The sequence below is a fragment of the Poecile atricapillus genome, chromosome Z (genome assembly GCF_030490865.1).
Source record: "Poecile atricapillus isolate bPoeAtr1 chromosome Z, bPoeAtr1.hap1, whole genome shotgun sequence".
NCBI classification, from domain to species: Eukaryota; Metazoa; Chordata; class Aves; order Passeriformes; family Paridae; genus Poecile; species Poecile atricapillus.
This window is the reverse complement of record NC_081289.1, coordinates 26,605,843-26,619,770: the sequence shown is the minus strand read 5'-3', so window position 1 is coordinate 26,619,770 and position 13,928 is coordinate 26,605,843.

The following is a 13,928-nucleotide window of genomic DNA, read 5'->3' as shown; positions in this document are numbered from 1 at the left end:
ATAATTTGATCACTTCAGCTCACTTCCTAGAGCATTGATCATAAAACCCCACAGTAATGACACCATGCAAGAACTTATTTTTGTCACTCTGAAATACACAAGGAAAGCCTTTTTTCAGAAAATCAGGCACTGCATTGGAACACCATAATGGCAATACTGGTTCAACATCTAATGAAAAATTATTAATAAAGAGTTATTGTTACAGATACTGGATTGCAGCCCTGTGGAAATTATCTACCTTGCTGATGAATTGGGTTAAAGTTTCACTTTCTTTTTTTCCCTTTTTTCCTTTTTTTTTTTGCCAAATGCCATTGCAAGAAAGCTTTCTCATAGTTTTGCTGGTCAGGAACTATTAACACCAAACTACCCCCTATTAAAAATTATTTTCTGGGAACATCTTATTCCACTGTGAATGGATAAAATTTTCCTTACCTTGACAGTGGCATACTGATACTGGATAATAAAAATCAACTTCAATACAAGGTATTTTTAAAAGGTGTTCATATTATAGAAAACAATGTGTTTTTCAGGAGTATTCTACCACTCTTGTTTCATAGTTGTGTTTGATTTATTTCTCACCATTCTCCCTGAGCTAGTGAGAGTTAAATAAAATTGCTTGGAGATTCTTATCCTCTAAACTGTATTTACAATTTTCCCATAACAAAGAAACCCTCACTGTCCTTCTGGACATAAATTTTGCACAGTTCTGTCCTGGCTCAAATGTAATGAAGCCATCAGGGTCTTCCTGACTGTAACTAAGTTACAAGAAGAAAAGCCTCCATTCTCTGTAAACACAGACCATTTAGCAAGAGAATAAGACAGTCTAATCCATGGCAATTTAGCTATCTTAAATACAGATGTTTTATCATACTTTTTTAAATTCAGTAATAAAAGAAAATCCCAAGGAGTGCTAAATCATTCTCAACTTCATCAGAACTCACTAAAAAGAGCCTTTTTAGCTGTACTGCCTTGTTTCAGAAAGAACCAAGAATACTGGCATGATAAACTGCTATTGCCTTCATGTCACCCCACACTTAATTTTTCCAAATTGATTTATATTGAGAAACTGCAACAATTGCCTGAACACAATGTTTCCTGTATTGTTATGGATTGTTAAGACATGCTGGAGAGCAATGTGTCCCACTGCTGCACTATATTACTTATTTTTTTTTTCTTTTACCTACCTGTTTCATCAATATTACTACTTGTAGGTAACTTTTTGGCAACAGGGCTCTTTAGACTATACAGCAGTCTGAATACATTTCAAGCCTCTCCAACCTGTTGAACTGTGCCATAACTGACAAGATTTACGTAATTTAATTTATTAGGCAAGGAGATAGCCTTCAAGTAATTTATCTAGTTGAACTAGAAAATCCACTCTCCTAAATTTCTGAACATGTAGAGGCTTATTGCAATATCCCTTTCTGATGTCAGTCAACAGTATTCATTCACTTCTCTCTTTTTCATAAAATTGCACAAAATTCTCTATTGATAGGACTGAAGTTGGAATAAGTTAATAATATATGGGGAGCAATGCTTCATTTTCATCTCATTCAGTGTATTTTATTTTCCTCCTGTGAGGTCAGTGTCTCTCTGGCTGGAAGTCTGTCACGTGGTTTTATTCCAGTTGCACATTTCACATCATGCAAACATCAAGCGATCTTAACATGCATCGTTGGAGAAGACCAAAGAAGAGACTTGGGTCACTCACAAGGCCACTTGGGTTCACTTAGTATTAAGAAATGAGTCCTTGACAGTCACTGTGTGTATAGGGGGAAGGGAGTGACATCATTATAATATAATACAGTACCATATGGTTTATCAGCAGGTCAGGCTTTATCCTCTGATCACCCCGGTCATGATCCAAGAATATTTTTTTTAAATTTCAGACCAATCGTATCAGTGAGGAAACAAGACTCTTCTGAGTTTAATATCTTAGAATGCAGAACTCATTCTGAATGCATAGAATAAGCATAAACTTAAGATTACAGCCATGTAAACCCTATATCCTGATTAGCTAAGATCGTTTAGCAGTGAATATTTACAGATGAGACACCCTCTCTCCCCATTTAAGTATATGAGAAGGACTGTCCTGTGAATTGCAATATTAAATCTCTTTTTTCTTAGGTAATCCAGCACCAGAATAACAAAACAAACTCATTTTGATTCTCAATGTTATATTAATGGAAAATAAACCCAGATTTAGCAACTTATATTTATGTGCAATTTGCTATAGTGATTGCAATTTGCTGTTCATTTCAGTTTCCCTTAAATTATTCTAAAGAACTACTTGATGACTGTCAATTTTTCCAGTTGTGGCATGGCACAGCTGGAGCAGACACTCACTGTTGGAATCTCAAATCTTCCTCCTACAGAAATACAAAGGAATTCAACAAGATCTTCAGCTAAGATTCTTTGAAAAGGTGACCTGCCATGGCACAACAGTGCTCAAATGATCAAGTAATGGACAAAAGAGAAGGTGAATAAGGGTTTTGTAGCAGAAAGGGGTCACCAAAAAAGTCCTTTTGGAATCTGCACTGGGGTATGTCCCACTCGTCATATACAGAAATGGGAAAAAACCATAAAATGGGAAAAATAGGAAAAAAAAAAATCATAATTTTTCATCATGTTACAGACTTTTCTGAGAAGCATAAATTCATCAGATTATTAAAGGCAAAGATTGACCACAAAGAGCTGCCAAAATACTGAACAGAAGTGTTATAAAAAAGCAGAGTGGGTACAGTGCAGGTAAAGCATCCCCGTGAGGACAACCAACAACTTTACACACACTGTGAGTAATTTTGACACTCACTCCTTTGAAGCAAGAGCTTAGCATCATAAGAGAACTGTGAAAATATCAGTTCATTGCTCATCAGTGGCCAGAAAGCAAATTTAATGGCATGACCAATTAGGAAAGGAATAGAGACCAAAGGGGATCATCATTGTGCTCCTGTACACATTTTTGGTGTACCTACATTTTGCATATCATGTTCTGATGTGTCATTCCCCCCACCCCAAACTACCCCCAGAGTCATGGAACAGACCTGTGAAAGCGAGAGAGGGGCATCAGACCCCACGGGTAAAATAGCAAGTAAGGAATGACTTGAATACAAAAGCAAACAAGAGTGACATTAGAAAAAGCCCAAATGGTAACCCTTTCAGTAGGGCACAGATGATCTGTGGAACTCCCTGCCAAAGGATGTTATGAACACCAGAAGTTTATCTAGATGCAAAAAGCAACTGAACACATGTGTGAGAAATAATCTAATCTGTATCACCATATCTAAGAGCACCACCTCCATCTGAGAAAGTCCCTGAGCAGTAATGGTTGTCTGGCTTGTCAGGTCAGATGTTCTTCTGGCACAATCCCATTTGCAGATTACATCGAAATACACGACCATTTTTATGTTGAGACACACTCTGTCCCACACGATTAAAACATCCCCCCACACCCCATCTGCGACACATTCCCTTTCTGTGACATTGTTTTCATTTGCTGCCTCACAGGTGCCACTTCCTGCCCTTCAGAGACAAACCAAACTACTTCTCAAGGCGGGGGTTTAAACAGAAAAGGAGATAATGCTGCCTCAAACCCAGCTTCATGTCACCCTGAATCTTCCTTCCAAGAAACAGTTAGCAAGCAAAAGAAAGACACACAACCCGTCTCACTTGATCCCTGACTGCCAGTGCTAAAAGATGTCACGATTTCCATCAAAACATAAAGTCAGGGATCTTTCTCCACACAGCAGCAAAGCTTCTATGAAGAACATCTAGCTTATTTCATTCAATTCCTCCAAATCTCTGGAAACGCTGTAGTGAGCAAAGCAATTCTGAAGCCAACTCCTTCCTCTTGGGACAGTGTGCAGGCATCTGGCAAATCTCTCTATCTTCCTCCAGGGCAAGGGGAGTTTACACAGTCAATGCTACATGGATTTCTTAAATCTGTCCACTCCCAGTCTACTTCCTACGGCTCGCTGGATGAGAATTCTCTGCTAGCTCAGCTAAGAACATTAGCCCTTCACAGTTTAGTGTTTGTTATCAGCATCACCTTTTGTGCTGTAGGCAATTCTTACTGTCTCCCCAGGTGAGTACAATATTGAATGTGCTAAGCTGTTTCAAGGCAGCTCAGGCTGTCCAGGGTTTAAGTAATCATTATAATTTAAATCATCATTTTTCAACAGTAGGTCTTTTTACTAAAGGCTAGAATCTAATAATGAAAATGAGTAACAATAATCTTTAGCAGAGCATTTCGAAATCAGGCAAGGCATTTTTGTGCATTCACTTAGATGGTTTTAACTCTGGCTTACCAACCACAAACACAAACCTCTTCAGTTACTGATAGTACATGAGCAGCTTCATCAGGGACAAAACAAGCCCTTCCTTACCCCAGACTCCTCTGTCCTTGAGCGAATTCAAACCTTACAGCTATTTCTAGACATTAAAGACTGAAAATGTTCAAAATGATAGTTTTTAATATGGCAAAGAGATGTTATTAGATTGACATGAAAACAAAAAATGCCTTTGTTTTGTTAGCTGAGCTCATGAACTGCTTCTTGCTTTCTCCTTGCCACACCACAGCACTGTTCACCACTAGGGAATGGCAGTGGCAATCAGAGCACTTGTGCTGCTGGAGGAGAGTGCACTCTGCCAGATAAATTTTCATATCCTCCACATTGATGTTCTGTAGCATGCAGAAAATCATTTCAGAGCATCCTAGGGAGAGTGGCCACTCTGAAGATGCTGAAAGATGCACTTTATTCCAGTAGAGAGACATTACTGCCAGCAAGAAAATTCTGTACATATTCAGAATAAAAGAGATGGCATTACCATAGAAGTAAAGAGAAGAGAAGCTTTTGTCTCAAATAGACTGTTTTAAAAAAAGAAAAGGAAAAAAAGCATCCAGTATCATTACCGGCACTTGGAAGTACACAGTCAAAAAGTCAATATTGCTTGCTGGAAAAGCCCAGTGTAATAGTTTTAATCCACATCTAGCTGAAATATTTCTGAAATTAAGAAACTGATTTCCATGTTAAGTAAGAATATTATTTTCACAGGCATAATATCAAAATAAAAATACCTAACATAATCTCACAAAGTGATTGCATCTGATCTGCTTTCTCATGCCAGTCAGACCTTGTTATGCACCAGTATCTGGCATCAGCACGCTACAGTGTGACAAGGGCAGATCACTGCCCACAAGGACTCTTGCCATGTCTCCTAGTGAAAAGGAGCCATAAAACTTTCCTGAAACAGACTTCATTGCACTCCTTCACAGGCAGGGAATTACACCTGTTTCAGACACGCTCCTGCATCCCAAGGAAGAAATATTCTGAACAGTAATAAATGACTGAAGGGTTATTTCAAGCCAGCATTATTAATTAGCTAAGAGGCTGAACACATTCCCAGTTGGCCCTAGGAGATAAAGGAAGGATACAAAGGTGGTGTTCCCACTTGCACAGTTAGTCCTCAGTGTAATCTCATCATTGGGTTGCAAGGCAGTGCTCATAGGAGTGTGTAGGAGATAAAACTCACAGGTGGAGAGGGAGAGGAAATCATATGTGACTCCTGAAGAGCTGCTCTGCCTGTAAATCGGCACCTCGGTGTGCTACTGTTTCGTATGCTGTGGGCTGGGTAAGCACTTTCTGGGACATAGGTGAGGCCAACATCAAGCCTGAGACCGTGCCAAGGTCAGTGTGGCACACTATGACAAGTGAGACTATTGTGCCTAGACTTTTGGAGGATTTATTTTTTGCTTCTGTAGGTGAATGGCTGCTCTGGGAAACAGAAACAGGAGCTTTTGCTGACAGCAGCTCCCATTTAACTCTCAACCCACTTTCCCCTATTCTGATACCCTCAGGCTTCCCTTAAGAGATGAATGTTTAATTTCTCTCTGGTGACAGGCCCTCAATCCCACAGCTGTCACCAGCTGGTGGAGCAGCTCCAGCTCTGTCAAATCGCACACTCCACCCTGCAGGTTACAAAACTGAAGGAGCCTGTGAGAGCTCCCTCCTTCCACCGAGAGGAACAGCTCCAAGGTTTCTGCTGAGGCCACTGCTACTGTGTTGTCAAAAGCTTTTTGCATTTATAAGATATGACCCCTGTGGAAGGTATGTCTGATGAGGATTTGGCCTCCCCTCTCCCTGAACAAAAAGATGCCTGAAATAAATCCAAGTAACACTTATTTACAGGGCAGGACACTGGGATCTAATGATACTTATAAGATGAAGAGCAAACAAGCACAAAGATAATTATCCTGATTCTGGCCCCCTCTCTTTGTTCTCTATTAAAGCAACAAGCCAGATGTGGTTGTGTCAAAAAAAAACCCACAGCCAGACGGTTCTTCTGCAGCACACACAGTTTTCCCCTTCTCATATAAAACTACTGGCAAATATTTTTGCTCAACATTAATCTTTCTGCATGACCCAATTTCTACCTCCTCCACAATTTAGGATATTTTGGCAGATGCTTGTAATTTTTATGAATTAAAGTAAATGTCAGAAGGAAAGCTGCTCCTCCCATTCGTCTCAAAGAGCTGGAAATAAAACCCCATTTCTAAGGTTATAAAGCACAACTCTCCATTTTGGAAAATTACTAGAACGAGTTTGCTTAGCAGCTTCACATTAAGAAATGCTTCCAGAAGAGTTTCTGAATTCCCTCAGACTAAATTAGAGACCAACACAAGCTATATCCCAATATCATTTTTACAAATGCCTTTTCCCATAGCAGCCTCAGTCTGCTCACTAATTTTAACACCAGCGCCTTAATATTTTATACCTTTTCAGATAGATTTGTAACCATAGAATTCTTGAAACAGAATTTTTAAAGCCAACCTAGTTGCAAGCTGAGCTAACTGTATTGCATTGATCCCAAACCTCAAGAAGGCTAAGAAAATAAAACTGTTTCATGGTTAGAGGTGCAAAACTACAGAAACAGGTATAACTTCATACCCATTCTTAGGAGTCTCATAGGGTAGAGATGGACTTTCTCTCATCAGCCCCACTTTTTTCTTTTTCTCTTTTTCTAGTTCTCCTCCAAGCTCCAAAAAATGCAAGGAAAATGGCTTTCCCCAACTGGACAAGAAGCTTGTGCATCTTAACTCTTTGTCCCTTACAAGCAGCAGTTTTGTCACTATGAGTACTTTTCTGAAATCCATAGCAGTCCCCTTCTGATGCTTGCGAATGATTCCCATGGTCTGACTAATAAAAGCTTCCTTTTATTATAAGGGATAACAGGCTTAGTAATGGGGAAAAGAGAAAATGTTGAAAGACATAATTTTTTCTCGAGGCAGTGTGAAGGGACAGAAGGGCACCAAGCCAACCAAGTATTACAGCTCTGCAAGTTACTTGGGGGTTTTTTCTTCCCTTCTGTCCTTAACATAGCAAACCTTAGATACAGCTCTTGATTTGGAGCTCTCAGAGGAATTGACCAGTTTGGGGTTCCTCAAGACACTGTAGTGGGACAAATTATTAGAGCAGTGTCATATCTTTTTTTCTACATGACTGTACTTTCAAACAACAGAGATCACATTTTGAAATATAACATATTTCGAAATTCTCATTTAATAGTGTTGGGCTACAACTTCTGAAAAAATCCCAGTGAGTCTGCAATACCAGATGAACACTTCTAGTCTGAAGATTAATTACGTTAATGGTCTAAGCAAAACTAATCTCCTCTAACCCAGACAAATTAGTGTTTCCGCGCGGCTCATTAATCCCTGCTTCTTCATCTGAGGAGGCCATGTTGCATAGTACCAATATATGCAAAAGAACAGCATGCTAGGAATATCTCAGATTGGAAGTGCTGAAAACAGTAGTAGCATTACCCAGTTTGATCTAGACATCTATGGCAGCATTTTGTGCTCATTCCACCTTTCATTTATCCATGACTCCCCCCTGCCAGTTTAAAGAAGCCTGGAGTATACCAGCAAACACTGTGATCTTCTGCAATTCCATTGAGAATAGAAACTGAAATTGAATGAAAAACTATCTACTGCACATTTCATCAGAGAAAGCAGCTGCCACCATGACAGAGGAGGAAGGAACCAGCATCTGTAAATCTAATGACCTTGCCACTGACATTCATTCATTAATAAGAGTTAAGGATCATATTACTGACAGACCTCCACGTGTGGTTTCAGTAAAAGGGCATAACTGAAGAAAGGTTTTCTTAACCCCTTTCAGTCTTTCTTTGGAAGCTGGACTGTCCTCCCTGCCAGCTCACCCAGGTACAACTCCTTGAGCGAAGCAGCAGCCCAGCACTGAGCTCGGATTCACCTCCAGCCAGCTGCTGCCCTCCTTGCGCCTGTGTACGCTGAGAATGTGCCTGGCTCATGCTCCCCAGCTGTCAGCACCAAAGCAACAAGTGTGGGACTACTCAAGGTGCTGCTGGGATGGTGCAAAAGTTACGGTATAATTAAGCTACACTTGTGGTAATTCTCGATTTAAAGTGACTTTACTCCTGTCTCAAGGTGTTTGATCCCTGAGGCCTGAAATCCTCAGTGTGGATTTGCCACTGCTTGCAAATCAATTGTTACTGTCAGATATTCTATTGATTCCTGTGATGCAGTGCCTGCGAGCAGCAAAAGCAAAAATGCCAATTTCAATTACTAAGCAAAACAGAAGATTTCTTTGTGATTAGATAACAAGAGGAAGATCTCCACTTGCTACATTCTGGGGAAGAAAAAAAAAAATCCGATGTCCTTACTTTGCAAAAAGGACAGAAACCTATAGATTTCTACACTAGAACTATCCAGCTACATTGTTTGTTTTTCCACATTGCTGAAATAAATGATACATATAAAGACAAAAAAATATATACACACAATTATGCCATAACATACCCATCTGAATGAATTCAGACCAGAGAGAGAAGTGTAATAGGGTGATTTTCTCTTGAAATCCCATGCGCTACACAAATTTTGGTGAATCAACCACATTCTTTTGACGTAGTCCATCATCTCTGTGCCATCACTGGCATAATTGAATTCAGCCTGACAAAGCACTTCCATGTGGGAAGTTATCTCATTGTATGCCCTGGAGATGAGTGGAGCTGAAAGAATAGGTCCAAGAACAACACAGCTGGGTGTCCTTCCGGAAGGAGGGGAACCATGTCTAAATCTTCAGGCCTCTGGTGTCACCCTCTCTCAAAGGGCAACCCGCACTAGAAGGATCACATCACGTCCTGGCAAAGAACTGAAGAAAAATTCCTTTTTTTCCCCACCATGTTTTGGCCACTCCTCCCACTGATATTTTTCCAGCCCTAGCTGTGCCAACAAGGATGACCTTCCCTTACGAGCCCTCCTTCCCAATGTCTGGCCTCAAAGGACTGTGTTGCACCATGCAACAGCTCTGACTGCTGCAACGAGCTGCCAGCCAGCCCTGACAGTGGCAGTGACAGTGCCCAGTGCCATCCCCAGAGGAGGGGACAGCAGCAGCACAGACTGGGACAAAGCCTCCCTGCCTTGGGCCCGGTGGACACAGTTCCCACTGATGTGTGCAGAACGCAGACACTGCAGGGGGGATGTCCTCCAGTTTCTTGACATGGGGGCATCTGCTGTCCCCAACCTTGTTCCTGCATCTAAACTGCAGTTCTGGTGTGAGGGGGCTAGCAGCAGCATCCAAGGAAGGGCATGATGCAGGGAAGAAGGCCCACTCGATTTCATGTTTTCTCTTCTGCTGGAAGGGGAGGTAGGGAAAGCAAGAGAAAAGCAGGCTGGATATGCTTCAGCTCTTATTAAGAGTAAGAATACTCCAGGCTGCTTTCAGCAGCTTCTGATTCAGCTCAGAGCACAGCTGCAGGGGACACAAAGCAGTGCTGTGAAGGGCAACATCTGAGGCACAAGAGATACAGAATACAATCTGTACATCCTCATACTTTCTCTTGCTCTACACTCCCCTAGCCCTCTTTCTCTAGTCAATATATTCTGGGCTAGAAGCTGGTGCATGAGAGGAAAAGGAGAATTTATTTTTTTCCCCTTCAGTATGGCTTCCTTTTAAAAAATAGCATTGCTTTTTTTGATCTAGCAACTTCAACAAGGTACGCTGTTAATAACACACATAGGGAAAACCATTATTTTCATGCAATTTCAGACCCTTGTGCTGGTCCTTGTACTATTGTACAGTTGTTGAAGAATTGTAGTACAGAGTTGGAATTATTTCTGAGATTTTTAAAGCAAAAGGAACATTTTCCTGATTCCACTGAGCAGAAATATTATGTACAGGAAATTAGTTTAGAGATCTAGAAAAATCTGCAATTAGACAGTAATTTTGAATGTAAAACTGAGCTAAAGTCCACTGCTTCTTGGGCAGAGCACAGCAGTCCCCTGTCAAGAGAGCAGGGCTCAGCAAGAGCTCCCCAAGTTCACAGGCAGTGCTAGGAGAACACATAACCAATTTGGACCCAAGTGTTCACCCCCTGGAATTTGACATTATCTGTCTGCAAGAGTGCAGCTTGAACAACTGCCAGCTCCAAAAGGCAGAACTTACATGGCTTGGGAGCATCACTCCCTCTTCCATAGCCCAGCATCACCTGCCTAAGGAACAATTTTTTGATAGGTTCTTGAAGGAAGCTTTGCTGCTGTCCATAGTTTGCTCTGTGGAAAGCTAACCAGATGGGGATGAAAAAAAGTTAGATAAGTGCCAGATGCTCTGAAAAACTCTGTCTATAAGGTCTGCAGTCAGTATTACAAAAATTTGAAGAGGCCTTGACAAATGCTTAAAAAGCCCCATTTCCTAAGTTGATCTGAGGTCATGCTTCATGTCAGCATATCATCAAGGATTCTTGCAAAACTGAACTTTTAGGCCAGGTCACTTTTTAGATAGGGCCTGAGAAAGAAGCATTTGCAAAAAAGCAAACAGCACAGTTGATGTTAGGGTTTCCTTTCATCAAAACAGCTTTCAATTGCCAGAAATATGGTTTATTGGCCACATGTCATACAAACAAACAATCAAGAGGATGGACTTTGTTACTGAGAGGATTTAGAAGGCTTCAAAATTGGAAGCAAATCTAGTTAAAATCATAACCACATAGGCGTCGCCAATTCTCCACGCTGCATGCACGTGTACACTTGCAGTGGGGCAGGCAGAAGGGCCAACTGGCTGAGAGAAAGACAATATTCCACTTTTGCAGAAATGTTTACTTCAGAGGCACAATATGTTCTCCTGACAAGGAGGGATTATACTACACATGATTAGGAGTATCTCATTGCAGCTCTCATAAAAATTGGTCTCTGACAACACCAGAGTTGTTTAATAGCACTTGACAGATTAGAAGCACATACAGTATTAGCAAGAGTGTGACAGTCTTTGCTAAATAATCTGTGTAGCTTTATCAATGAGCAAACACTGCAGATGAACCAAAATCTTTATACAACACGCTTCCCATATGTAAGCAGGAATAATATTTTCAAATCCTCTCTCAGCTGTGACATCTTCTTGTAAGATGGACGTGCCTAATATTGGTGGAAAACACTTTTGCCAAGGGAAAAGGCTCTTTCTCTGATAAACTTGAGTTTTAATGGGGTGAACAATCCTCATTCATAGCATAGTCTGCACTTGTCCCCATCTGTATTAGTTTAACTGTTAGACATTAGGCAGTACGTTTTTAGGAGCTCTCACTTTCAAGGTCATATGGCTTCAAGCAAACTCCTTTAGGGAGACATTTGCAAGGCTGAATGAATCAGAATTCTTGCCTAAAGACCTGCACATTTCCTGTCTGACATGCATGCACTGGTAGGTTCAAGACGTACATGATATAAAGGCAAAATAGTCCACTCTTTGCTTTCTCAAAGTCTCTGGGAAACGCTCCATTTAGCAAGAGTTGAACGTATTTCCTTTAACCTAAGGACAGCCTGAAGCCTGTGTCTACCCTAGAAGATTAGGATTTATTTTCTGGGACTACATAGCAAATATCCTTAGTTCATGATCCTTGTGATGCCCAGACTTGCTGCAGACTGTAGCACTTCATATTGATAAAATTAATATCTGCACTGGAATCCTTGAAACACTAAGAAGCAAATTTATCCACCTGACCTAAAGCCAGCCAAAGAATTAAAATATGGTGAAAGGATGTGAATAGGATGCCTATCAGGGAAAGATGCGGCTTGTCAACACAAAGGCTCACTCAGTACTAACATTTCTTGGGTGAATATCCTAAGTTGGAATTCAGACTGGATGAAGATAATATAAAATTTACAAAAAATTCAAATGTCTGTTTAAAACTTATTACAGAGATGACTCAGAGCATTCTGGCATGGGTTAAGACGTGCCCCAGTCTGAACTTTGCAGCCTGGCAATTGACTAAACTGCATCAAAAACTGAATCATAAAATTTTCAAACTCAGGCTCCCTGTTGTTTCATTACACCGACCATCTAGTGGTGAACTGCCCTTGGATCATCACAGGAGATGTGTTGTCTCATCATTGGCTTGGGGAGGGCCACTGTAAGGTGCATCACAGGTTTATAGTCAGATGAGCTCAGTCTGGGCTGGAATAAAAAGGGAAACTCCACCATGATTAGTGAGTGTGTGCCTGAGTCCACCCCTGCCAAGCCAGGGTGGGAGCCTCAGGACTGCACTCCCTGCTGCTGCCAGTGAAGGGAAGCCTTGCCAGTTCAGATCCTAAATTCAGATTTAGTGGCTTTAAGTCAGGAGAGTGAAACACTTCTGTACTTGTGGGAATCATTATCCACAGGGAGAGCAAGCTGCCCAACATGTGACAGAGCACTGCCTGTGCCATGTCACAGGAGCAAGGGCAACAGAACATTCTCCAAGTCCACTGGCTGAGCAGCACTATGGACCTTGCTTTCAGATTCTCCAGTCCCAGGGACACATTGAATGCCATTCTTCCAGTAAGAGTCCTCTAAGTGAAAAGAAAAATCCAGTTTCTCCTTTGCCTTGCCCTGCTGTCCTCCTCTCCCCACTGCTCAGTAATGCAGCAGGACACTCTTTGGAGGCCAGGTGCTCCTTGGCAGCCAGTGACATGATTTACATTTCTATGGCACATTTCACACTAATGGATACCAAAGGACATTTCAAAAGGTCTTTCACAGAGAAAGTCCTAACCTGAGTTATGATAAAACACTGCAGCATGTAAGTATTGCACAGTAACCTTAGGACAAGCAGCAGAGATGAGTATTAATTAGCTACAAAGGGAATTCTGGAAAGATGAGTGCAGTTTCTTACAATTGTTCTGGCCAGTACATCAGAACCAGTATCATCCAATTCTTACAAAGGGTGGCTCAAAGGTCTCAGTAGCTACAAGCTTTTCTGTCTCAGAAGATAATGTGTCCTGAGAAAAAAATCATACAGAGAAACTGGAATTAGTAATAAGTCCAAAATAAATGAGTTCCACGTATTGGGTCAGTCCTCACCACAACCTATCATAAGCCTATGTCTTCCCTTCAGCACACTCTCATTAGGCTTGTGAGACATCCCAACCCAGCTCAAGGCAACATGTCTGGAAGTAGAGAGCTAATGTTCTGCCCATGTACACCAACAAGATGTCACTGGACTGATGAAGTGGGAGCAATTTACAGCAGCTGAGAATGTGTCACCTAAGGCAATCAGATTCAAAAGAAATATGATGGCAAGGGTCCTAAACATTTTCAAAACACTACTGTCAGAACCAATCTCAGGGTACAAAACCCTTCTTTGAGAAGTTGTCAGAGACCCAGATGGGATACTGGCTTATTCTTTCCTTCCTGGAACACCATGCATTGTGCTCCTTTTCAGTTATTATTATTCCTGTACCCTAAACTCCCACTGTGAGGAGTCTCTGCTATGACATCATCCCCAACACTGAGCTGAAGACTGGCCAAATATTTTGCTAAGCTTTCTTTCCCTCCCTGCCTTGGTAGCTAAAACTTTAGCTAAAACTTTAGTTTTTCATTATGTCTGTGAAATGAGGGGTTTAAAAACAGACAGAAAAACAA